The sequence below is a fragment of the Arvicanthis niloticus genome, chromosome 13, assembly GCF_011762505.2.
Source record: "Arvicanthis niloticus isolate mArvNil1 chromosome 13, mArvNil1.pat.X, whole genome shotgun sequence".
In the NCBI taxonomy this organism is placed as follows: domain Eukaryota; kingdom Metazoa; phylum Chordata; class Mammalia; order Rodentia; family Muridae; genus Arvicanthis; species Arvicanthis niloticus.
Window position 1 is genome coordinate 49,926,296 of NC_047670.1, and position 6,635 is coordinate 49,932,930.

A 6,635-nucleotide genomic window follows, 5' to 3' on the forward strand; every position below is an offset into this window, starting at 1 on the left:
GTACCCTGACCAACTCCAGGTCTACACCATGAGTTGACACCAGGGGTCCAGAGCAGTCATTTGACATGGATCCGAGGAAGAGAAAGGGATGAGCCTTCCCACATCCCCTTCTAATCATCTGGCCTCACCTTTCCCTCAGTGTCAGTCGGGGAACAAAGCTCAACTGAGCTGAAGGTTGCTGGAGTCCTTTCGTGGTGTGGTGTCAGCATGGGACAGGGAAGGAAGGGAGGAGGGACCCAACTCCAGACCTCAAGACTAGACTTGGTGGGCTTCAGAAAGCCACTGCCTGTGGCTGCTTAAGGCCTAGTAAGTACCCTTAAGCTGAGCCGACATAAGAATGAGCTGCCGGCAGGAGGGAGGACACCTGGTCCTCCCACCAGCCTTCTGCTGGCTGAATGACTTCCACTCACCCCTCCTGCCAGTCTCTGGACACAATAGGGCTGGCGATGACAGCCTCAGGAGCTGAGAACTGAGACTAGAGTTCCAATCTCGCCTTCCCCTCCCCACCGAGCACAAGGATGCACAGCGGTTTGGGGGCTGAGACTGAAGAACATGAAGAACATGAGGGGAGGACTGAGGGAGGTGCTGGGGAAGCAGGAAAAGATGGAGAATCTAAGACAGGGCTGCAGTTTAATTTCTCACAAAGACCATAGTGGCCCTCAAAAAGGTGGGGGACCGCTGAGCTAGCCAGTAACAGAGACAGGCTAGAGCATGGAAGCAGGACTGGAGCCAAGCTGTGGGGCCATGAGATTGAGTTGCTCTCCCCAGGGCCCGGAGCTCCCCTCCCTTCCAGCAGCCTTCCTTCCCGAGCCACAGGAACATGTTCTCTCTGCACACACACCCCCCTTCCTTCCTTCCTTCCTTCCTCTTCCGTCTGGCAGGCTGTGTGCTACATCCTTGTCCCTGGAACAAGACAAGGCAGCCTGTTCGTTCAGGGCCCCCACACACCAGACCCTCCTCCCTCATCTCTTCCCCCCTCCTCCTTCCTGCCTCCTGCCTTAGCTCCTCTAGTCCAGCCTCTAAGGAAGCCTGGTAGTTTTCCATGGAATCTGCACAAGTCTTGATGCTCTCTGTGCCCCAGGCATTTCCCATTGCCCACCTGGCAGTGGACAAGGACACAGGCTTGTGGGAGTCTGTCCTCAAGAGACCTGTGTTCCTCCCTGAACCCAGCCATGATTCATAAGGGAGACTGGGGTCCAGAGAGAGCCAGAAACCTACCCAAGCCACACAAGGATGGAGGCTAGAAGCAGGGTAGGTTTTGGGCTAGAGGTCAGGCAGAGAACCTCCAGGTTCCTAGAGTCATCATGTGAGACACTCCCTTGTGCTCTAGGAACATGAGTAAGTCTCTGTAAACCCCCATCCTGCCCTGACCTCAGTTTCCCCACTGATGGTCCTCTGTTGTGCTTCTAGCTTGGTTACTGTCTTCTGCAACTTGTCAGCGCCAGTGGGTAGCCTTGCTCACAGCCTCTGAACTTGACAAAGAGCACCCAGCACTTCCCGGGGACTCTTCTTGTAGAAAACAGGTCAGCCCCTTTAATTGTCATTGCACAAGCTAGAATAGTCTAGAACAAGGAAGGTGAAGCCATGTAGGCACTGTGGGTACAGATCTCAGCACTCACACAATAGGTCAGTTTAAGTGTAGAAACAAGACAGGGGCTAGACCTGAGGAAGGCCCTTCGGTTCCATGTCAGACAGCCTGCCTGAGCCTGCCCTAAGCCTCCAGAGAGCTGTGGACAGGAACTTTTGCATCTCCCTGAGGCTGTGTGTGACTTCATGCCACTCATTCAGCCCCTTGGTCTCAACCACACAACAGGCAGATTGTACTGAGTGGCCACTAGGGCTCCTCCTCTTCCTCTTCCTCTTCCTCCTCTTCCTCCTCCTCCTCTTCCTCCTCTTTTTCCTCCTCCTCCTCCTCCTCCTCCTCCTCCTCCTCCTCCTCCTCCTCCTCTTCCTCTTCTTCTTCTTCTTCTTCTTCTTCTTCTTCTTCTTCTTCTTCTTCTTCTTCTTCCTCTTTTTCCTCTTCTTCTTCTTCCTCCTCCTCCTCCTGCTCCTCCTCCTCCTCCTCTTCTTCTTCCTCCTCCTCCTCCTCCTCCTCCTCCTCCTCCTCCTCCTTCTCTTCTTCTTCTTCTTCTTCTTCTTCTTCTTCTTCTTCCTCTTCTTCTTCTTCTTCTTCTTCTTCTTCTTCTTCTTCCTTTTCTTCAAGGTGAAGGCTGAGGAAGAGCCGGGTGGACCTGTGGCTATGAGGCTCCTTCTGACCAACTGCCCACTCTCCTCCTGTTCAGTTGACAAATGCCAATTCTGGGTTAAAGTGAGAAAGCCTTGGCTCCCTACAGCTTTCTGTATTCTGTGCCTCTAGGATGGGTCTCCAGACACAGCAGATGCTGAGTTCTGTGCCTTGGTCTATCCTGTGTGCATCCGCACAGAGTCCCTGAGATGAGTGGCCAATCTTGGTGTCTGCACAAGTCTGGGAATGTGTTATGTGTGCAACCATATATGCCTCATAGCATCCTTTAGCTTTTCCTTGCATATCTTCTGCCAGCCAGTGCTGGGTGGCTCTGGGTTCTGCCTGAGCAGAGGTACTCAGGGCCTCCACGTGTGCAGGAGCCAACAGCCAGAGAGATAAGGAGGGACTGCCAGTTGAGTGGGATGCTACTTGGGGCCAGGGGCAGCAACATGGCCACGTGGGGTCTGTCCATGGGGGGTGGGCAGAACATGGACGGTAGCAGAGACCAGGTATCAGGGTGAATCAGGTCTCTCTCACTCTAGCCAAGACACCAGCCTTGAGACAGGGCCTAGTGTGGCCAGGACCTCCTCAGCCTGGGGAGGACATGGAGGGTAGAGAGGGTGGAAAAGGATCAGGGTATGGGAAGATGATTTGGGGCTGGTGTTCCTGGTTTTCGAGTTGTGCCTGCAATGGAGAGAAAGCCCAGGAGCTGGGGCTGCCAAGGGGGCAGGAATGAAGACTATCAGTGTTCCCTTTATCTAGGTAGCCAGTGCACAGCTGGGGAGTAGGGGCAGAGTTATGAACCAGAAATCAGCAGAAGCCATGAGAGGCTGGGCTGAGGTGAGAGGCTGGCAGCCACCCTCCATCTCTGCTCCACTGGGGCCCTAGCCAGGCTGAGTGCCCACCCACCAACTCCCTGTGTGCCCACTGGGCTGGATCATGCAAGAACAGCTCTTCATCAGGGGCGGGGGGGGGGGAAGGGGTTGCTGCCAGCTGGCTGATGCAGACGCCCCCAGAGCTGAGAGTTCAGATGCCCATGCCAGTTAGAGGGTGGTGTTCAAGGCTGCCACCCCCACCCTGGCGGCTGTGTTTTCCTGCTGTTCTCTGCAATTCCATTTAAACACCTCCCAGAGCCAGCCCAGCAGCATCCGCTTGCTTCCGGCACCATAAAAGGAGAGAGGCTGAGAATAGCTGAGCCATGACGCAGCAAGGAGCTTCCCCACGCAGGAAGGCTATACGCGCTGAGCCTGCCACCAACCAGGGCCCACCCTGCCCTGCACCTGCTCTGCCCCTGCCCTGAAGGAGAGGTGGGGACCAGGGTCCCTTGCAGAGAAGCCAGAGACTAGTGACATTGCCCCTGCTTTGTGACCCTTAACAAACCAGACCTGCACAAAGACCTTGTATCTGGTATTTGTTTAGTTGTACCCTAGAGTTCTGGGCCCTGGGAAAAGCTGATAGCCCAGGCCCTGGGCAGTAGCTCCTCAGTCCTGTAAATAAATCCCTAGGGACTGCATCCAGGCTGAAGGGTTCGAGCTGTGGGCTGGACTGGACTACTGCCAAGATGCAGACACCTAAGGATGCTTGGAGTACATGTGCCTGGCATTTCTCATTCTGTCACAAAGGGGAGTGGGATACCAATAGGGATGGAGCACCATGCTCTGAAAGAGTCCAAACTGAGACCAGGAATTTCCGGAAGGGCTTCCTAGAGGAGGAGCTTGTGGGTAAAATACAAAGAAGGGCACAGGTTGAGCAGGGGAAGCCAGTGCTGTGTCCCCTTCACTCTTCTGACTCCCTAATGTCCTTCAATCATGCTTACCCTCCTCTGGCTCCTCCATTTTCTTTCTGGGGGGGGGGGGAGGGGGGCAGAGTGCTGGCTCTGGACCTCTATCTTTCTCTGATGCCTCCTCCTACCTGAGAGGCCCATCTGAGTTCTCAAGCCTCTGCCCTGGGCTTTGAAACTGGTAGACCACTGACAACCAGGTCCCAGTGAGTGACCTGTATAGCTGCAGATACCTGGATATCCAGGTTGTCTCCCCACTTCCTGTAGTTCCCTAGCTAAAGCAAGCAGGTCTCTATACCACTGATGGGTCTCACAGGCACCAGGCTCGACTCTCGGTCCCTGAACCCACTGGAAAGGTTGTGCTTGGGTTCAGGGTCTGCCCCAAACTGCCCAGTTGAGCACCAGCCCACCATGTCTAGCTTAGGAGCCCAGGTTGTGTGGGCTTTCTAAAGAAGTGGGCAGACATTGCAGTGGTCAGATGACCAACACAACCACTTCTCAGCTGTGACCTCCTTCAGGGATGGTGTAACCACTACAACTGCCACCACATCCTCACCATTATTGTCCCCACCATTACCACAACTCTAAGAACCACCCCAGCAACCCATGACCACAAGCAGGACCCCACTTTACCTCCCCACTTTGACCCCTACACAAACATCCCATTTCACCCCCACCCTGACCTCCAAACTGCCAACACCAGCAACGCCACCACTGTCATCCCTACCATTGCTTCACCATCAATATCAGCATTGCCAATGCTACCCCCAACACCTTAGGTATCATAACCCAGGAGGCTTCCCTGATGTCAGCATTGAAAGAGATAGGGTAGCTCAGGTCCTGTCTGTGTTCCTGGTTGTATCTTTAGGAAGATTTTATTCCCACTCCCTGGCTGACAGAAAGATGGGATTCCAATCCAGACCTTTGGTTCCAGGGACATGACAGCTTTTGGGCTGTCTGTCCAGAAGGGTCCATCTTCTCTCTCCAAACCCAGGGAGGGCATCAGTGGAGTGCAAAATTTCAGATGAGCTTGGTTAGACCAGTAGTCAAAAAGGAACCCTGTCCCTGTCTCTGGAATATTTCACTTGGCATCAAGTTAGACAAAGCCCCAGTCTATCCCAAGAGCAGGGTAGAGAACAGCTAGTAGTTTCAAAAGGCTTAACAACTTGCTCTTAAAGGATCATGACTAATGGATCTTTTTAAATGGATCCATTGTTGTTGATGAACTGGGAAGACACTCCAGCCACTACAGAAGACATGCTCTAGCTAAGAACACCTGAGCTCAGAGCCTGATGAATTTTTTGAGGCTTTTGCTCAAGTACCATTCTGTGTTCTGCCATCTGGCTTCAATCCTTACCTGTGAAGTAGCACAGTGACAACTGGGAGCCTGCAGAACTGTGGGGGCTGGTCACCATGGCAGTGGGTACCAAGGAGGGCAAGGAGGATGGACATATCATCATCATCATCATCACCATCACCATCATCATCAGTGTACCACCTTGGCTGTTCCAGTGCTTGGGATCTCAGCTTTATGTTGGCCCAGGTATGACTTCTGTTGAGAAAGTTCCAGGCCTTCAAGCCTCCCCAGCCCCAGGCAAGCACATAACACTGGCAAGCTGATGGAAGGGTGAGTCAATGAACATCATCTCGGGGATCTGTGGACCATGCTTTTTCCTGGGGCCCCTTCATCTGTCCCCATGTGCCAGACCCCTGATTCTAGAGATGCCCCCACCCTGGTCTCTGACTAATACTAGTGTCTCCCTGATAATTATCATGTCAAGACAAGGAGGGCCTTGTCTATCCTGCCAACGTGATTAGTGCCAGGGGTATGTTCAGCGAGCATGGTGGGGAACCCTATGGCCCCCACCAGAGGTGGGCGTAGGTGTCGTCATAGCTACTGGAGCCTTCAGGGACTGTAGCAGCAATAGCCTCTGAGTCCAACAGGGAATGCAAGGCCACTTACCTTGATGTGGCGTTGCCTTAGCCTCCTGGCTGGGCCTAACTTCCAGGCTGGTGAGAGAACAGGGAAGCCAGGACAGTGGGTGGGCACAGCAGCTCAGCCTTATGAAGTCCATGTTGCCAAGCCTTCAAAGGATGAAGCCTTTTGTTTCCTTGTTTCTAATTAAAAAGAATTAGTCAGTGGAGTGACACGTTTACAAGGAGAGCCAAGTGACACTGCTGCCCCGCTTTATTAATAAAATGAGAGGGGAGCAGATTCCCACACCGCCGGAGCCTGGCACAGAGTCTCCTTCTCACAGCATAATGGCTTGGAAGCCCAAGTTTCCCAAGTTAACCAATACCTTCTTAGGCTATTCATCTGCCCCCTCCCCTTTCTGCTTCCCTCCCACCCTCTGTGTCGACCTTTCATGGACTTGAGAGAAGAAAAGAAATGCGAGGCTCCCTACAGGGCCCTCCACATCTCTAAGGAGAGGAGCACAGGGAGTGGGGAATGCAGTCAGAACTAGACCCAGGCCCAGTATGTGCAGATCTCTGGGATGCAGCTCTATAATGGCTCCCAGAGTGTGCATAGAACTTAGCCCAGAATCTGGACTATGCTGCTTGGGCTGTAGGGACTGGGCTTGCACAGCATATGAGATTGAGCAAGCAGCGAGAATGTCACCACATGGGGGT